This window comes from Larus michahellis, chromosome 1, assembly GCF_964199755.1.
Source record: "Larus michahellis chromosome 1, bLarMic1.1, whole genome shotgun sequence".
In the NCBI taxonomy this organism is placed as follows: domain Eukaryota; kingdom Metazoa; phylum Chordata; class Aves; order Charadriiformes; family Laridae; genus Larus; species Larus michahellis.
In genome coordinates, this window is record NC_133896.1 from 54,803,575 (window position 1) to 54,822,415 (window position 18,841).

An 18,841-nucleotide genomic window follows, 5' to 3' on the forward strand; every position below is an offset into this window, starting at 1 on the left:
CTCCAGCTGTTCTGTGGAGTGCGAAGGAGTGCAGTGAAAGAAGCAGCCGTTCCAGGGCCCTGTTTGTCCTCAGACTGGAAATGCCAAGGGTACATTAGAGTTTCCGTGTAGGACTGCAATAATTAAATAGTGCTGTGGGGAGAGGGAGTAGAAGAGCATGTGATGATCACTTCAGATAGATTAACAAAGAGGGGCTATTATGGTGCCAGCAGAAGACATCCTTCTGTGGAGGTTCCTAGCCAGGAAATATTTAAAAAAGCTGTCCCAGAGAGTGAGAGGAAAGCCTGATAGGTCTGTGCTGTAATTAATTGCCCAGATACCACTGGAGGAGCAGCTTGGAGAAGGGAATTCATGCATGAGCCGGGTGTGGTGTAGAGAGGGAAACGGGAATTTCCTGAATTTTGTTTGCAAAGCTCAAGTGTAGAAGGAATTTTAGACATAATAGATGGAAAGAAGGACTAAAATTAATAGGTAGTTCCTTTTTTTTTTTTTTGCAGGGCATGCTCCTAGCTCATGTTAGTTGAACATCAATTGAAGCAGTACAGAGCATGCTTGGGAACTGGAGACATTAAGCAGAAAGAGAGAGCGAATCTGATTAGCTCTGCTTTTCGTGCATTAAGCAGAAAGACGGGCTGAAATGTGATTGCAAACAGATAATAGCAGCAGGCTCCTGAGGCACCACCACGACCCAGCATATGGGGTGATGGATCTAACCATGCCATAGAACCGTTTCTTGTAATAGAAGCCGCTTGTTTTTGTGTTGTGGTTTCTGTTGTACTTTCTAATTATCCTGTTCATTGCTGTCTGCCATTTTGAGTCTGGCCACGCGGGATGGCTCAGCCCCCTGGAATGTGTGCCCTGTTGAGTACTTCTGCCTTGAATAGTAACTGTAGCACTGGTAGCCAAACGGTGGGAGGGAAGAGCTGCCAAGGCTCAAGAGTCCTGACTATTTTCTCCCTTATTTCCAAGAATAATGGAAGTGACAGCTGCTGCTTTTGCCATGCTGGGAAAGATGAGTGCTGGTGTTGCACGTAAAGCTCTTAACTTCCCTCTGAAAGCGCGAGTATTGGGGTTTGCCGGGAGGAGGTTCCTAGTGACCTGAAGAAAGGGGCATCTATCAGAACTAATTATAAATAATAAAAAAAACTGACTTTGCTACACCAGCCACTTTCTCAGCAAGGTAGCAGAGATCCTGGAGCCAGTTCCAGTCCGTGGTCTCTCCTCCACACAAGGCAAACGCAGCTGAGAAAACAGGCTGGCAGAGGGCTGGCTGGTGCAGGCTGGAACTGGCACTCCAACACAGCATCCAGCATCCCTGCATGCTGCTGGGGGAGTTTTCTGTGTCGATGTGGTGACTCCTTCCCTGAAACAGGCTGCTCTCCTTTCTTTCCACCTGAGGTTTTCATTGATGGAAAGCCTAAATAAGCATTTCCAGAACTGGTGTGGATTGGAGGAATGCAAAGGGAGTGGGAAGAGCAGAGCTCTCCTTAAAATGTCTGAACAAAGCAGAGTAGTAAAAAGCTCACGTGTGTGTGTGTATGTGTGTATTTTAAGGCCAGAAGGGGCGGGTCAGACTAGTGTTTCCGTGACCTTTTCTCAACTGTGTTTTGCCTTTCCTGCCTGCTGCCTCTCCTTGTCTGTCAGGGGACTTCCACTTCCTTCCCGCTGACCTGCAGGGCTGCAGGCAGCCTCCCTGCCCTTGTGGCAGCTCCCAGCTCTGGCTCCAAGCCCAAGCTAATAATCCCGACAGATTTTACTGGCTTGTGCTCTGCTCCGTGCCTTGCTGTAGGGGAGATGGTGTGCAAGGTTGTGGTTTGCATGACTTTTGGCATCACGCTGGCCCTGAGATTCCTCCTGGCGGCTTCCGCGTGAAATCCAAACCTTGTAATAAGCACTGGCTGAGACTCTGGTAGAGCCTGGCTTTGCTCAGTGAGGCCTCTTGCTTCCCTACCTGCAGGTGACCGACTAGCACAGATGTCGTCCAAACACACCTTCTAATTGTCTCTGGCTGTCCGGATGATTGCCAGCAGTAAGGGGTTCAGGTGGAGGTAGGAGGTGTTGATAGCCAGGAAAGGAAAAATTCATCAGGCACCAGAGAGGATAATGAAGATCTCCTCTCACCATTCTCCCCACGCATCAAAGCACACTTAGAAAAAAATAGAGCGTTCATCTTTGACCCCCATTAATGGCTGGCTTGGTCTGCGTAAGAGTTTTATGAGTCTGCTGCTGCTCCCACAGAGTTTAATTATTTAGAGCGTGAGGTGGAGGTTTGTGCTTTCACTGCTGATGGTCCGGGGTTCGGGCCCTCCTGACGGGCCGGGGGGGTTGGTTGCAAATGCGGTCCGGCTGGATTTGCAACTGCTTGCTCTGAGGAGCCTAAGGGAGGCGCGAGCTGCAACTGTGCAGGGGCTGGGAGTGTATCCTCTCATTGTGTGAGCTCCTTGTGACCGCATCATGTCGAATTCAAGGTCTGTGTCCTTATCTTCAGGGTACTTAATGGTCTGGGCCTGAGATGCCTTAAATGACTACCTGAAGCTGCTGAGTGGGCACACTTGTGGCAGATCCTGCTTGTTGCTGAGCCTAGAGCCCTCCTGGTCGGTGGTAGAAGCTTTAAGGGCTGGTGTAAGACTCTGGTGGTGACACCTGACTTATCAGACCTGGGCTACACGCCCTTCCTGCTCCCCATGGTGGCATGCCTTCGCCTGCCTGCTTTCTGCTAACAGCCCCCTCCTATTTACCCCAGCTCCTGCTCTGCACTGTAGCAATCACTTTCCTGCTGTAAGGTCTTCAGCCTGCTGCTCCCTTCCCTTTGTAAGTATGTCAGCTTGTTTTTGCCTTCCCTACTTTTCCCCCTCCAGTTCTTCTTGGCTGCTAATCCTCCCAATGCTTGGGAACACAGAACAAAAGTAAGGAGCAACCAGGCAACAAACTGATGTGCCCGGAGACCTTTGTGAGCTCACGTTCTCAAACAGGTGGCCGGCCAGCTAGAGCAGGAGTATTTCCCAGCTGTCCTGCTGACCATTCAGCCCTGTTTCCACTTCTAGTGGGAAGGTGCCCAGCTCCAGGTCAGTTGACTGGGACGTGGACTGGTCTGACGCATCAGCTGGCCTGCTAGAAGTGGGGTCACACTGACCATGCTGTCCTTCTGGCCACTGCTGGAATGGGTCAGTTCCTCTTGGGGCTGTGCAGCCTCTTACATTGACAGGTCCTGAGGGCTTGCAGTGCTCATCAGCGCTGACACTGTTTGGTGCAAGACTGTAAGTGGAGGCTTGTTTCAGAGCAAAAGTGGTTGATATTGGTGGATCTGGGTTTGGCTGATAGCAAAATTAATTTATGGGCAGACCGGGAAGCCTTGTTTAATGTGGAAGGTTCACACTATATTTCTTCTACCATGCCCATCGATAATGAAAATGCCTATCACAGCAGACGCCAAGCTAACGGGTCGCCTGGTGTGTTGCTGCTTGTGAAGGCTGAGCTCGTTGTGCATGCTGGGGCTCACTTATGTACTCTGCCTGCTGCCACTTTTTACCCCCTGAGCTCAGGGACCACTTGAACCTTCACCTTCTCGCATCTGCTCTCCTGACATCTCTTTGTACGTGCCTGATCTCCTGTTTTCTGCTGTAGTAAGGGCCTGCTCAGACTCCTGGTTGCATGCCAGCGGGCTCTTCATGCTACCCCTATTTACCCTGGTTTATCTCTTCCCACTCATTTTCCTATTCCCGTTTAATTTCCTTTGGTATGGGACTAATGTTCCAGGTTGTGTTGGGAGACTGGGTTGGTCTGAGGTGGCAGAAAGAGGGTGGAGGGGAGGAGGGGGCTTATGCTGGTGGATGTGAGTTTCTGCCATAAACTCGGATCTTTAATCTGTTGATTATTACGGACCTAGCTAAATCAGCTGCATCTGCTAGACAAATGCTAGGTGCTCTATGTCCTGCTTCCATATTCTACTCTGTTTTTCTATTTTTTTTTTCCTGAAAATTAATAGGATTCTGACCATTGATGATTAAAACATCGCCTGGAGTTTTGGAATGGATCAGATGCATCAATCAAATGTTACCACATTGCATCCAAAGAGAGGAATGCCATCCAGCTGGGGGTAGGGTCTATTTTTTCTTTGCCCCCATCAGCGTCTAGAGTTACTGGAAACCTTGGTTTTTTAAACGCAAGATTTTTAATGGAAAGTACTAGTTTTAAAAATTAATTACTTTATTGTGTGAAAAATTGACTGCATGCATTTTTTTTTTACTGTTATGGAGTAATGTTGTGCCTCTTTATATTCAAAATGTTATTAATAATCACGAGGCTTTGCAGGGCTTTGGTAAAGAAAACATTTCAGTAACTACTTCAAATATTTTGGGAGGGAAATTTGGTGTTTTAAATGAAAAGTAAATCTATTCTGATTACTAAGAAAGATGAAAATAATTGAACTTTCTTCAGAAATGTCAAAGTTCAGGTCATTTGTCACGGTTCTGGAAATTAATGTAAAACAGACTAATACCCCTGCATAAACTGTTCCCCTTGCAAGAGGGGAGAGGAAGCAAATAGATGAGTAGGAAGTCACATCTTTGTGTGCTACTTATGGGTACTTGGCTACTGTGGCAGCAGGTACAGCGTGAGACCTGGAATGAAATAAAAGGTTGGAGAGTGTGAATCTGGAGCCTCACGTGAGCTTAAAGCACAGGTTGCAGCCCGAGCGGCAAACTGAAGTGGCTTTTTGGCTCCCTTCCACTTGCTAGTGCACGGCTACCCATTATCCTCTCGCTGGTATGCCACTTGGCTGTCTCAGCAGAGAGGCTGCAGAGACAAAACACTTATCTGGCTCTCAGAAGGGGATGGACTTTCCAGGTCAGGCATGAGAAGATGTGTGTTAGGGTTTGTGTCCGGAAGTAATGCTGTTCCAGTGTTGCTCACTTGAAATTCGAAGCGTCTTATGCTTCATGTTGATTTCCTGTTCTTGTTAAAATTGCTTTTGCTTTAGAAACGAAGGGTCTTAAAGCTGAGGGGTTTGACAGAGCGTGCTGCAGAATGATTCTTTTCTCCTCAGTATGTAAGTTTCCTGAATGAATGATTCTGAAGTAAATATTTCCCTGCAGAGCCTGCCTCTGTTAAGTTTTTACACTGTCACAGCAATAGCAAGACTAGTAGTGCTATATTAATAATTTATATGTCCCTCATTTTGGACCTTTGTCAGTCATTTCAGCCTCGGCAGGCTGGGAGAGATGAGAAAAGCACGTACATGTTTTGCTGCTGTTCTCTCTGCATATCTTCTCAGGGTAGGCAAAGGATTTTTGTCTCCAGAGAATGTCTATCTGGAACCTTTTAGCGGTGCTAAATTTATAGAAATAATACCAGAAAACAGCATAATGGTGTCTCATTTCAGTCATCTCTGCATAGGGTTGTACTGCTTTCATTGGACGTCTGCAACAAGTGTGGCTCAGATGTTCGTGAGCTTTGCCTGGTTGCTGTAGGTGAGGGAGAGGTGAACCTTTTATGGCTCCCTTCTGTGGGATGAGCCCAGCCAGGGTTTTGCTGCTTGTGTATAATCAGTCCCAAATGTTTCTTTGCTGCTGCAGCTGCACATAGTTTTATTCAAAACTGGGCTCCATGTCCTCAATTCTTTCCCTCACCCTCTTCAAAAGGGAGGGAGATGGTCAGGTAGTGTGTGTGTTTCCTGAGTAGGTCTTGGTTGAGGTGAGGAGCAGAAGACTCTCTGGGCAAAATGAAAATGTGTCTTTAGAAATGAGGCTGACGCGAGGATGTCACCAGAGAATTCAGTTGGTTTAAATACAAACTGTTAGTGTGTCCGTGCTTGTGCTGAATTCCGGAGTTAACTGTTGCAGGCTTGTGCTTGGTGTTAGCAACCATCTGAACACCTTCCAGCTTGGCTGTCTACTAGGTACCTCTCCTTCAAATCCTGTTGGAAGCATGGCACTGCATTTCGGGAAGTTTTGAAGGGCCACTGGTGTAACATGCATGAACTAGTGGACATGTTTCAGCGAGTCTGTGTTCTTGCAGGCAGGTACTGAACAGTTTGAGTCAGATCGGTCTATTTCGAGTGTTATTTAGCAAGTGGGTAAGTAGTTTGCAGGAAATTGGAGAGTTAGCTCCCATCTGTTGCTTGTGGTCCAAAGCGGTCGATTTAACCCCAGGCAACGGGGGACCCATGGGTTGGGTCACAGATAGATGGATGGATGGGACTGTCTAGGAGAGGAGAATGTTCTGCAAAGAATTTAATCTTGTATCTTAAGCCTGAAATAGCTTTACTGAGGAAAGACAAATTTCTAGAATAATTGTTGGGGGGAAACTAATGTTTCTTTAAAACTGGATTGCATTGTTTCAAATTCTGTTTTTGAACATCTTGGCTTGTAAGAAAGTTTGGCTCAAAAATTGCTGTGTGTGTGCAGAAGGATCTGCAGAGAGATTAACGGATAAGAAGAAACTTGGTCTAATTGTTTTGTGTTGCACTCATTAAAAGATCTTTTCATTTGAGACTGAATTTTTTGCCATGGTTTGTACCTTTGTAGTTCAAACATACTCTTCTTCTGATTCTCTGTTCTGTTAAGTCTCCCTGAGAGCTTGTATGTACAGTTTGAAGAAAACAAGATGTAATTGAGTTAAGATTTCTTGAACTTAAATTTTAATACTTAAATTGCATAGCCAAATGGCTTGGCTGCTGGTGAATGATTATAGTTCAGAAAGAAACTAAGATGCCTTGTTGGACTTCAGATGTCATGGTTGGAGCAATGAGAATTTTTTTTTCTCTTTCTTTTTTTGCACTGATGGGGCTGGGGCCTTAGTCCTTGCTTTGTACTTGCACGCTTCGTTTAATATACATACGCATTTGTAACAAAAGGCTTTTTGCAAAGCAGCACTGATTCCTTCTGCAAAACAGAGAGAATTGGGAAGCTGAGCTGTAAGACTGTCTTTCCTTTTTTTTCTCTCCCCCCTCCTCTTTACAAGAAGTTACTTTAAATAGGGAGCTGTTCGGCAGGTTGCAACCAGAATGCTATAATAAGATCTCTGTTCGCTCTCCCTACTTTTTCACATGCAAAGTTGTGGCTGTAATTATATGACAGCTGCCCTCTTGGCTGACATGCAGCAGATTGAACTGGGGATCTCCAGAGCTAAAAGTGTGAGCTGCTACTCTGTGAGCTAAAGCTCTATAGCTGGAGGCTGTAATGATCTATATCCTTCCTGACTGAGTGTAGAAGGGAGCTGCAAAAAGCACTTGCTGAGTTATGGTGCATACAGGGTACTACTCACTGTGTACACGGTTACTTCCTGGGTGTACTGGAAGCTTTCTTTGAATGGTTTGTGAATTGCACAAACTGTTGTCAACTCATGGGTGCTTTAAAATGACACTCCATTTTGAAGCCTTTCTACCTTAAATAAAATAACTTTACTAGCCTGTTTGTCAGGCACAGATGTTTGTTGCTGTATGTGTATGTTGTGCTGAGCATGAGGGACCCTGATGTTACTGAAGTCCTTCAACTCTAATGCAATGTAGGTAATTGTTACCAATACAAAGCGCAACATGAAAAATTCTGCACCACCAGTGACGTTCAGACAAATTTGCCTTTTGCTTTGCCATTAAAATAGGTTTTTCATAGATGGCACCGTGGGAGCTTTGTAAAAGCAAAGGAAGGAGAAGCTGGAATTGTTGGAATCTCTCCTGTTTCCTAAGGACCAGGAAAACCTGAGCAGTGCCAAAGTTTGTCAGGCTGAGGAAAAATGAGGGGAAGTAGAACCATATGGAGCTTCATGAGTAGTGTCAGCCGTGGGTAGCTTCTGCAACCAGTGTTGTGGGAGAGGGGGAAGAGTGTTACAAGTTGAGACATTAATTCTGAACTTTGTGATGTTCTTAACACCTCCTTTCCCCCCCATCCCCAAACCAAAAAATAAAAAAACACCAAAAAGGGAGATAGGCGTCTGCTAGCTTTAAATGGGGCAAAATATGCGTTCCTGTCAATCTGCACAGTTCAAAACCAAGCTGATCTTTCCCCGCGTTCAAAAAATATAAAAAGGATATGTTTAAGGGAGGCAATTAAACATTAAATAAAGTCAAAACTGAGACAGTCATTCAGACCTAAAACACTGAGTTAGTGCCAGCCTAGTGTGTCAGAAACTTACTTGATACCATATATATTATTAACAGGGACATTCTCTGCTGTAAATTAAGATAATTTACATATATGTTAGGTCATGTCCAATTATACAAGTCTGACCATACTAAGTCATGGTTTAGTTAATGCGCTGCACCCTAGTTGCATCCTCCACTGCCTTTCTTTGCATGAATTCATGCACACAGGGTTAGTATAAAGATACCTGTAGCATGGACTAAGAAATCCCTATTTGCTCACCTCCCACCTCACATTCTTGTCCTGTATCACGGCTGTCATCCCGTCGGTTGTGTGGATGCAACCGTTGGTAGGGCCGTGGTGTAAAATACATCAGTGACCTGATGTGAGTCAAAAGCTCCATCCCTCCAAATATGTGAAATGTCTGAGGCTACAATGATCTAGTCCACGGTGCCGCCTGGCAAGCAGAACTTGGGCAGAACTGGGGAGGAGATGTTGCAGGACGGGCAGAGGGAATTTCTGAAGTCAGTCTTAGTCCTGAAAGAGGTGTCTTGTGGGACTGGCCCCATCAGGCTATCTCGCCAGTCCTGGGACTCAGTTCTCTATTTCCTGCCCCGTCGCTCCTTACAAAGGCACTGGGATGAGGCTTCCTCCTCTTCCCCCAGGAACATGTTCCACAGCCTAATAGACTTCACTGTCAGGAAACATTTCTTGATTATGCTTTAATCATGGGTGTCAAACTCCTTGGTCCCTGGGATGACCTTAGCCTGCGTCAATACAAGTGGCTTCCTTGCACATGCTGCTTAGAGCCTGCCTGCCTCCCCTTCTCTGGTATTTATTGGAGATTGGTTTCAGCTGCAGGCAGCTGTACCTTGGCTAAAACTCATCTGTCCTTAGCACCGCTGTTGGAGGCCATTGCAGAAGTACGGAGTTGGGAGCCCATATTAAGGGCCTGAGTTGCGATCTGAGATGGGCTGGTCACTCAGAGTAGGTTTTCAAGAATCCAGGCTGCTGTCAAGTTAAGCATATACAAGATGAAGCAGCATTCACGTGCATCTCTACCTCAGATAGAGCCAAGTCCGAGGAATCTGTTACAGCAAAGCTATCCCCTGACCTAATTACGTTGCTGTCAAACTCAGGAGTGCGAGTAAGGCTCCAGGATATTCCTGCAATCAGTTTAAATCAGGTCCCTCAGTTGTTGTTGGTTTTTTTTACATAACGGAGTTTGTGTCGTCTATGTTGAAGAGGGTAGGGAGAGCAACCCACCCGTGGTGGAAATACCAACCATGAGGCGCTGCAGTGAAGACTCTGTGTGCAGTGTATCCCGTTTGGGAGGTGTGGGAAATGAATCTGCCTTGCTCTGTGTTCAAGGCATGGCTCGCTCCCATGGCTGATGGCAGTTACTGCCAGCTTGTGGTGGCTGGCTGCGAGAGGATGGATGGGTTTCCTGGGGAGAGGAGTGTGCACCCACTGTGTCACAGCTCTGGTACGCAGTAACAGTGTGGTTGCACTAGAAGACTTTTCCCCCCCTGTAGCACATAGCTGTTGTTTTGCATGTGTGGACTTCACATAAGAATTTGCTGTCTTCCAAATCTCTTTGTTGCCGTTTCCTGAAACCCCTCTGTTCCTTGTATTCCCTTTCCAAGGTAGGATAAGTTGAGCAGGTTTCAGTGCTGCAGAGGTGAATATATCTTTGACTTGTATCATATCATTATGAAATCAGCGCTATTTTCTGATCTGTTCCTAGTACAGTCAGACATTTTGCTTACTCTCCTATCTCCTTCTGTGATATTGGTAGACCTCATTATGTGATGTCTTTTTACAGAATGGATGTAATTACTCTGGAATCAGAGGGTGTATGAACTGTGCAGATAATGACCTGTTAAACTGTTCACAACTGAAATGGCTGTGAAACCAGAGTCCTGAAGTAGTTTCCTTTAATGTTTCTCCTGATCCCCTCCGCTGTGCCCAGGGTGGACCCATCTGCATCCCCATCCTGCTTCTGTGTAATCAAGTTCATGTCCTGGCTCCCTTCTGCTCCTCATCACTGCCAAGGAGTTATTTCTCTGGTGTCCCTGCATGGTTCCCACTCCTTACCTGCCGTGGGTTCTCATCTTCCTCCTTGCTCCTCAGAGGTTCTTGTCCACCTTTCATCGATGCTTTACCATCATCGGCTCATCTGCGTAGCTCTGCCTTTCCTGCGCTGCCTGCTTCACAAGGGAGAGCTTTTTGCTTTCCCCCATTCCCATGGGAGAAATAAAACTTGTGTCTCACCTAGAGGTGCCTAATACATGGCCATGCTGTCACCAGGTTTTTGAGTTCTTATGTCCTGTTTGGCTCAGGTCCTCTCTTTCCAGTTAGCCATGCATGAAGTATCCTTCTTCCTTTATCTTTGTTTTCATGGAGTTTGCATGCAGCGTCTTGCTCTCCTGGGGCTCGGTGCCATGCCTGTTGAATCCAAGGGTGTAGTTTTACGAGCGCTGTTTTCAGCAGCCCCTGCTGCTGCTGCTGCTCCTGAGCTGCTTGTTCAGCTGTGCCGTGCAGCTGAACATGCTGCTGCACACTGAACTGGATCATGGAATTGATCTGGATTAAAGTAGCCAGGGTGGAGAGGAAAGCTGCTTAATCCCATGATTTGCCCAAAGAAATACTTGAGAAACTACAGTTTCAGGGCACTTTGTCTTGATAGTGCTTTGACTAACAACCCCCTGGTTTAGAAATCCCTTGTTTAAATGTAGAGTTGCTGCCTCCCACTCTTCAACCCCTCCTCCCAAACGAGTAACACCAGCAGCCACCTGCTTCAGGCTTAGAGCAGCTGCTGCAGGTTAAGATGTGCTGTGCAGGAGTTCTGCAAAGTGTGGGCCACAATGCCATGCAGAAGGGTTGAGGACCCCCTGGAGTAAAAATGGACGTGTGTCAGAGAGTGTGCAAAACCATCCTTGTTGTTCGGCATCTCAGATTTAGAAAAGGCTTCTTGCTTATTGTAATCGCTGGTCTGGGTTTACCCTGAGCCGTATTAATGTTCCAGGACATTGCTGTGTCACTAAGTTTCTGGGAAATACAGCATACCTCTGGATGTTGGCTTGAAGCTTTGAAAATACTTGCCCCTGCCCTGCCCTGCGGGACACGTTTAACCTTCCCCATCCCTCCCAAGCCACTTGAGTGGAGCCCTGTCTGGTGGCTCTGCTCCTGCTCCTCCACTCGGCTTTCATGCACCCTTCCCTGCCTTACTGTTTGTGTGCTCCCAACTTCATGCTGTCCTGGGATTAATTTTTGTTTAAGGTCTTCGTTCCTTTAATGACAGCGGGAACCGAAGGCTGTTCTCTGTGGGGGCTGTGGTGTGCGGCTGTGCTTGAGGTAATGAGACTTGATGAAAACCTCTTGTTACTGTGGCAAGATTTCTTCCTTCTCTGTGTTTAAGAAAAGGGGAGGGGGGGAGAAAAGAAAAAGTGACAGACCCTGCTGGGTATGTTAATATATTTTTAATGGCTTGCATGTGGCTAGCTGAAGACTTATTTGTCCAGGCTGTGAGAAAAGTGGAGCAGCATGTTATTCTTGTGCACCTTTGACTGAGCTTAGCCAGGAGTTGAAATGGGAGAGAGGGAGGGTTGAGTGAAAATTTCACAGAAATCCTGATGATACAAATGAAATCTGCTAGAGATGGAGGGGGGTTGGCAGGGAGAGGAAGAAGATTGGATCCCAGATACCTCCTCCCCTCCCCAAATCTTCCTCTTTTTCTGGAATATTCCACCGTCTGCGATCATCAAGAGAGCTACTGTCTCAGACTGTGGTATTTCTACCAGTGGTGAGGGGAGAGATTTTTCTGAAATAATTGCCATGTTCCTGACGAGAAACAAAAGGGTTTACGCCACGGTGGGGAGCTGGGGAGGGGAGGGAGCTGGTGGGGTTGCAGAGGGAGGTGCAGGTTGGGGGGGGGGGCACTGGGCATTTTCCCCTTCCAGCCTTAACGTGCTAGTTAAAGTGCAGGCAGGATGATGCTGGTGGTCTGAGCCGGCTCCCCGGGGCAATGGGGGTTTTGCTGCTTTCCTGTTCCAAACGCACGCAGAGTGCTGCCGGGGGCTGGGGGCAGCCGGTCTGGGGCAGCTGTGGGTCCTGAGGTTCAGAAGCCCGGCAGCCAGGGATGCGGTGTGGGGCAGTGGGTCAGAGCAGAGGTGCACTCGCTGGAGCTGTGAGGAGGAATACGCACGAGGAGAGCCAGAGCTGCTGGCAAAGAATTAATGCTGCATAGCCCTGGTGAGAGGGGGAGAGAGCAAGCAGCGAGGAGCCCTGGTGTTGGTGCGTGCTGATGAGACAGAGCAGCCGGGAGAGGATGGCCCTGGTGGCACATTGAGAGGCTGGCTGGAAGGGGTTATGATATGGACGGGTATGATGGACCAAGCCCACCCCCCGTGGCTCCCACCGCAGGAGGGTTGGGGGGGCAGTGGTGTCTCTTTTCCGTCCTTGCAATGTCATTCTTACAAAATCCCAATTGAGGGCGATGTAACCCTGGGGCAGGAAGGACAGAAAATCAGGTAGACGCTAAACCAGCTTTTTCCCTGGTGCCAGTAACTTGTTGTTCCTCAGGAAACAGCTACTGTGCCAGCTCCTTATCTCCCCTGTATTCAGCAATGAGCTGAGCTCTCTGTGTCCACTCACAGGAGGTCACCCAATATTTGGCCCACGTGGTTTGGGTGGGCCTCCTCCAAATGAGGAAGCCAATGTATGAGAGGCATCTTCTCGTCAAGGCCATAAAGGCATGCCAGCATCTGTTGAGGCAGGTGCATGATTGGGGTCACTGTTGGGAGGAGGCTGGGAAGTTGTTTTCTTGAGTCCGTGCCCAGTCCTGGAGTAGCATGCGTGAGAGTTGCCAACAGTCCTCGTCTGGCTTCTTGTTCCCATCAAATGACTGTAGTGCTGGAAAGCGTCCTGCTGCAGATGAATGCCCCTTCTAGGTGGCAACATCTCTGGGTGTTCCTCAGACAGCATCCCAGCAGGGTCAAAGCTGTATTTCTGTCTTTTCCTGGGGGGGAAATTAAAAGTTTGACTGTATTTAATTTTGGAGCCGAGGAACGGTGCTAGACTGGCAGTTCTAGGGACATCCTTTGTAGCCTGCCCCTGCCAACATACCAGATTGCTGACTCACAGCCAAACTGTCCCCTCTGATTTTTAAGTATCACAAAAACAGTTTGTGGGAGATTTCTCTGAGGATACTGTAAGTTTCTTTGCATTACAGAAGACTAGAAGCACATATGGTGAGTTACTGATATCTAATTGAAAGGACGGCAACTTGTTAGCCCTCACTGACCGGATTGGTTGTCTGATCTGACCACAGTCTTATTTAGATTTAAATTAACTTTCATCTGATTTAGTAAAAATCGGTTTAGTGGTGAAGCAGGCAAATCAGGGACACATTTGTGTTCTTTTTAAATCTGTCCACACAGGGGTTTAATGCCATTTTACCCGTCTGCTTAAAGTGCTTCAGCTTGCCTCTCCTTGTGTCTCTGTGCAGGCAAGGCCTAGTTTTTGGTGAGCGTCCACTGCTTTCTTAACCCAGTTTTTCAGCTGGACTGAAGTTGCTGACGGCATCATGACTTACCCAAGAGCATGAGTGAATGTGAATTGGCACGAAATCAAAACCAGAGACCCACCAGGCTCTCAGTCCTATAAATTCTGGGTTGTTGAAGCCCTGCTTTGCTTGAGTAGCCAACAATAACAGTCAGCTCGTACAGTCATATAGTATTATTTTTACTCAGGCCTCTTTCGCTGATAGTATGCTTATAAAACAATTGAAAGGTTTTTGTTTGTCTCCTTAAGCGTGCTTTCTAATGTAGTGTTCAGATTAGTTTTAAAGATGACCCAAAGGGAATGTTTGTTTTACACTAGGCTTGTACCAATTTATCTCTTCCCCTCACCCCACCATGATGGATTTAAGAAATGGTACTGTCATCAAGCCTGATATATCTAAGGCTACAATAAAGAATAATGCGTGCTCTGTGTTTTAATTTTTTGGGGGGGGTTAGTTAGGGAACTGCTGCTGAGGTATAATGGATGTTTCTGTGAGCTCTAATACTTTAATTGTAGGTAAGAGAGTTTTGAGTCTAGTGGTTGTCTTCAGCGTAAAACAACTGAATAAATACAGGTCTTGGTACAGCCAGTAACAAAAGCAAGTGGAGACCAACTAGAATCTGACATGGGCTGAGTAAAATCCCATTCCTTTTTAAGCATTACAGCTTTCAGTTTCTCACTGTTTAGAAGGACATAATTTTCTTCATCCACTGATTGTCATAATCTTTCAGCCTAGAAAAAACTTCCATTGCTAGGTGAGGAAGATGGGGGAGGTAAAGGAAACAGCCAGAAATTTTGTCTTGACTTTCTTTATGTAGTATGTTTTTAAAAATAAAACAAAATCCCCAAACTAAAACAAAAAACAAACCACAAAGTCACATGCACCTGTCTATTTTTAGTTTTAAAGATTATTTTAAGGTCATCTCTAGCAATCTCATGCCACAAGACACTTGGTTTACCATCCCCTCTGCTAAGATATATTGCCATAGCCCTGCTTTTCTGTAGGCACAAGGATGTGCAAGATGGTTTTCTTGCTTTGTAGTTGTTTACTGAGGCAGAGCTGAAGACACTGATTTGACTTCATAGAAGGAAGCCATTGGGGAGGGTCTCAGAAGACCACGGAGTATCTTGCTGATGTTGTATGCAGGTGAAAAGTGGGCATGTTATTTCTGGGAGGGGAAAGGAGTCACCTGGCCACAGTGTTTAATTCCCTTATGCAGGAAGGGGAGCACACAAGGCTGGGGACAGGCAGCTGACATGGGTGCCCACCAGAGACCTCCATGGGTCCAATGAGGGTGTCCCAAGGAAGCGGCAATCAGGTTTGATCGTCAATTTAATAATCCTTCACCCCAAGCTCACCCCCGTGCCTCTTCTCTCACTTCCATTGGCCCTTCCCCCTCCTTGGGAATCTGCAGTCACATAGTGGCGAGTAGGGAATTGCAGCCTGTGAACTGCACCCAGCAGCTCGTGGTGGTGGTTGCGGCTGCGGCTAAATCAGCCAGCTGAGCACCTGCTGTCTCCCCGCTAAGGGAACTGAGCAGCCAGCTATTTGTTGTTAAAGTGACACTGTCAAAATAAAAGTGCTATTTTAAGCAGGCTCTTCCTTGCATTCCTGAATAATGCACTGGGCTATTAAACTAAATGATATTTAAGAAATCGCATTGGTCTCCCATTTGCAGCCAGAGGGGATGGCCTCGAGCATCAGGTATGAATTACCTACGCGCCCTGTAACCACAACTTTGAATCCCAGCAGGCTTGACTTAGCCCTGTGTGCTGAGGTCGATAAATTGACTTCCATGCAGCTTATTATGTGGGGCTCTTTCAGATGTGACCTTATTAAAACCTGGAGTCTTCTCTGGACGTTAACAGTCCCGTGGCTGTTTCCCTAAGTATAGAGGAGGGTGTTGCTGCAGTGTCCTTGACAAAATCTCTTCCTTCCCCAAAAATCTCCGCTGAGAAGGGCACGTGCTGGTCGTTCACGGAGCCTCAGGCATGACTGCAGCATGTTGCTGAGTGAATGGAATCTTCTGTGAGGGGCATCAAAAGCAGATCTCAGCCTCGCGCTAGTGTAAGGGCTGAGGCTACTAGCAGGCAGGCTCTTCCCTGAACTGGTAGTTGCATACTACACTTGATTACATTGTATTGTTGGTGAGATTCCTGTTTTTCATTAAAAAAAAAAAATAAAATCCCAGCTCTATCTATCCAGCTGTTGTATCATTTCATAACCTCAGACTGTTTCCTTCCCTCCTCCTGACCTATCAGATCGTTTTTGTAGTGCCCTCAGAGCCGCCGCCTTCTCTGTCTCCTCTTGAACTTCCTACCCCCATTCTTCATATGCTTGGCCACAAGTCAACATCGAAACGCCTGTGTACTCAGATGGGAGTTTAAAACTGCTATGAGATATTTCATATGTGGAAGACAAAACTGAATTGCTACAGACATGCAGGAAAGAGAAGGGAGTGACCCAGCATCCTAAGATGAGGCTTGAACTAGCGCCTGCTCTTTTCTCCCCTGCCTCCCAGCCTCCTGAGAAAGTTGGAGGTTTCTGCCAGAGTGTCACATCTCTGCTTCTGATTATGTTCCAGTGCTCTTTTTTCCTGGCCCTTTTCTTTTCATCCTTGCTCAGAGCATCTTGGGTGGCACACAAGTAGAGAACGGGCCTTTGTACCTGACACCAGCTCTTTTGTCAGGAGGGAAAGATGAGCACCATGGTTAGGACACTGTCCCTGGCTTTGGTTCCCCTGTTCAGATGCTCTGCTGCCTGCAAAATGGGGCCGTTGCAGCCCACAGGGCTGGAGATTGGGCATGCTTACAGCCTGCAAAGCGCTCGACAGCGGGAGAGGGGAAGGCTGGGGATCGACAGCTGCAGAGCTGCCCCTGCCCTGCAGTAGCAAAGTGGAATTGGCACCTTGGGCTTCACTGGGAAACAGAGGGTGAGAGCTAATAAAAGATCAGTTTCTAATCTTCTGTTTTTGGGGAAACGCTGAGCAGCAGCAGAAGTGCTGGAGCTGCTGATCTACAGATTGCTGTGGCTTGGCTTAGTCTTGTTTCACATTATAATGATTTTCTGCGAGCTTGTGTGTGTGTGTGTGTGTTAATGAAGGCTTTGGTTCGGTACAAGCTGTTATTACTGGACCACGATTCCTTGGTATCTTTCACAAGCAAGTGAATTTTCCCAATGTCCTGCCTCTCTGTATGCACATGCATGCACATGTGTGTGCACTTGGGGATCTTTCAGGATGGAAAGTGCAGTGGAAATGTAAAATACTATAATTATGTGCAGCGTTCATTTCTATTTTTGCTCTGCAGTCAGCTTGGCAAGTGGAACTCTGTGTCTGGGTAGTCTCATATCTGATCTGATCTATTTGTCTGTGCTTTTTTGCATTGTGGTTTACAGCCCTGCAATTGAAACCTTCAAGATTACTTAAAGATGGAATGAGAGTGTGCTTCCATTGAGCTTTGTAAAGGCCATTTCTTCTAGTGCAAAATAATGGGCCTAAATGACTTGACAGTGTTCCTTTTAAATCCACCACTTGGTTCCTGAGGGGGCGGGGGCGAGAAGGTAATGTATAGGTCTTACAGGAATAAAGCCAGTGTTTTGTGCTCCCCTGCGGCTCTGCAGCAGTAGCTCACTGACTGACCCTATTAGCAGAGCCGTGCTGTCATTGCGGGCGAGTCCGGTGTGCGGACGGGGGACTGAACTAAACAAATAGCGTGAAGTTGGGGGATGCAGTGAGGCTACTGCAGCGACTGCCAAATGGGGGGAAAATGAAGTGCTGGTGGGGAGGAAAGGATACTCCCTTATAGCTCAGTGGTGAAAAAATATGTGAGTCTTTCCGTCTCTCCAGTTTCCTTCCTTCGAAGGTGCAGCCGTGGGAATGACAGGTCTGAGGAGTTCCAGTGCAGGCAATGCCACTAGAAAGGCAGGTTGGAGGGTACATTTCTTTGAGCCGCTCCTGAGCCTGTGCACCAGCATCGCTCTTGGAGAAGCTGCAACTACTGCTGGAACCTCTTATGGATGGATGAGAGGTAGAGCCAAGGCCTCAATCAATCGATTGTTAAAGATCCCACCGCACTTTTCACGAGATGAGGGGACAATAACCTCGGTGTCCTGGCCCGATTCCAGTTCATTACTTTCTGCCTGTCTAAAATTTCCCCTTCCCCTCCCCCTGCCGTTTATCCTGGAGAAGTTATCATTTGCTTCCTCTCCTAATGACTCACGGGTAATGCTGCTGGCACACAACTGATGCTTTATTTCATCCTGGTGATGAGGGAGTGATCCCTGTGATTTGGGGTCTTTGGGCTGAAAGAGGTGCTATGGAAACACAAAGATGTTTGGAGTATACACATATACACAAAAGCGCTGTTGGTTACTGTTCCCTTCAGCTGCCGTTTCGGAACAGGTAAACAGGTTTTCCAGCTGCATCTTCCAGCTAAATCCAAATCATAAATGCGCGTGTGTGTCTTCAGTGTGTGTGTGTGTGCTCGTAAGCCTGTCTCTTCCCCCCCCTTCTGTCTTGGAACAAGAAGAATGTGTCAAGCCCTCTGGCTGCAATCCAGGACTCTCCGTGGAACTATAAATCGACCCGTCAGGGAGGGGGAAAGAGATTAACGTTGGCCGTCTTCATTAGTGAGTCCCCAGAGGAAACTGGGTCTGCCATGAGCCGTGAATGAGACCAGCTGAGAGAGGAGGGGGGAGAGTTTGCGGTTTTTATCACTGCCTCCAGAGACCCTGGAGGAGTGGAGGAAAAGAGTGTGGTAGGGATGGGAGGATGTAAAATGAAGGAAGACGAAGCTTTCCAGCACATCACTCGCTCCCTCATTGGAGGGCAGGTAGCTGGTTGCTGCTCCTCTGCGCCAATCCCTGACCTGTGAGCCCATGTGTGTGGCTAGAGTACTTGGCATGCTAATTGGGAGCAGAGAGGAGCGAGCCCAGTGGCAGTGCAATGCCCTGCCATGCTAAACAAGTGCCGGTAATTGCATTCAAGGTACTTTCATTATGTCAGATTTTTCACAGAACCAGAAAAGTGCATTTATCACGAGCGGCATAATTCTTCTTGGGCATTGCTCCGGGTGTGTGTGTGCTTAATTCCCTGCCCCCCTCTCTCCCTCCCAGAAAGATGAAAGTAATTCTTGTCTATGTTTCATTCTCACTTGCACACTGATTTTTACAAATAGCTGCTTTGAGCTTCAAACAA

The 18,841-nt window shown here is 47.1% G+C and overlaps 1 protein-coding gene across 7 annotated transcripts in view; it reads left to right on the forward strand.

The window, feature by feature from the left end:
• The window catches only part of TCF20 (transcription factor 20), a 130,316-nt gene that overhangs the window by 9,052 nt on the left and 102,423 nt on the right, over nucleotides 1-18,841 (forward strand). For 4 of the 7 annotated variants that reach the window (XM_074577581.1, XM_074577653.1, XM_074577664.1 and 1 more), the window contains exon 2: nucleotides 3,986-4,096. The exons of 1 other annotated variant lie outside the window; for it this stretch is intronic. The gene's annotated coding sequence lies outside the window, so the exon portion shown is untranslated. Of the gene's footprint in view, nucleotides 1-2,714; nucleotides 2,812-3,737; nucleotides 4,097-18,841 lie in introns of those variants that run through there. 2 more of the 7 variants (XM_074577601.1, XM_074577590.1) reach the window with 2 other exon arrangements.